The sequence below is a fragment of the Muntiacus reevesi genome, chromosome 11, assembly GCF_963930625.1.
Source record: "Muntiacus reevesi chromosome 11, mMunRee1.1, whole genome shotgun sequence".
Lineage (NCBI taxonomy): Eukaryota > Metazoa > Chordata > Mammalia > Artiodactyla > Cervidae > Muntiacus > Muntiacus reevesi.
In genome coordinates this window covers 47,510,734-47,511,472 of record NC_089259.1, presented here as the reverse complement: position 1 = coordinate 47,511,472, position 739 = coordinate 47,510,734, and the positions used below count along the sequence as shown (strand labels likewise).

General features: G+C 38.0%; 1 non-coding gene across 1 annotated transcript; it reads right to left on the bottom strand.

Moving 5' to 3' along the window:
- Nucleotides 1–440: 440 nt before the first annotated feature.
- Nucleotides 441–514, bottom strand: TRNAG-CCC (transfer RNA glycine (anticodon CCC)). Its single transcript has one exon. It is a non-coding gene; the product is annotated as a tRNA-Gly (tRNA).
- Between the last annotated feature and the right edge of the window lie 225 nt (nt 515–739).

Here is a 739-nt window from a genome sequence, read left to right as displayed (position 1 = left end):
ATTGGGAATTTGTGGTGGTGGCGGTGGCAGGGTTTATACAGCAACACCTAATTGCTAGATCTGCCCCAAATTTTCATACTCAAATTCAGAGGAGTAACCAGGTGTCAGTTGATGCAGCTGCCCCAAATTCAAATAACCAAATAAAAACATGTAGTTGTTACCTCCAAAAATGTTATTTCCTACATGACTAAACTCATAGTCTCATTTTCCCAGCAATTATTACAAATTTGGCAGCTTCTATTCAAACACATCAGGAAGTTTTTGACAAATTGATGTTTGATGTCTTAATAAAAGTATTTGAGACCCTAAAACTGCTCTTATTTTTATCAAGTTCTTTTTTGTATTCTGAGGGATCTGGCAACTTCTCCAACCTTGAACTGAAATAAGCAACCTTTTTTTTTTTTTAAATTATTTATTTAGTTGTAGCGTGTGGGATCTAGTTCCCTGACTGGGGATTGAACCCAGGGCCCCTGCATTGGGAGTGAGGAGTCTTGAACCACTGGACCACCAGGGAAGTTCCCAACCTTTTTGTTTTGTTTACTTAAGTCTACTCATGTTTTTGGAAATTGTAATTCGGTTGATTTGTAAGAAGACGTGGAATTTTGGTCCTTCTTCCAATAACCCATATTTGCCTTATTGGTATAAGTTTACAACCAACCCACCGTTCTCTTTCCTGCCTGGTTCCATTCCTGGTAGCTTTCTGTTATGCCAAATCACAGCATAATCTTTTAAAAGGCAT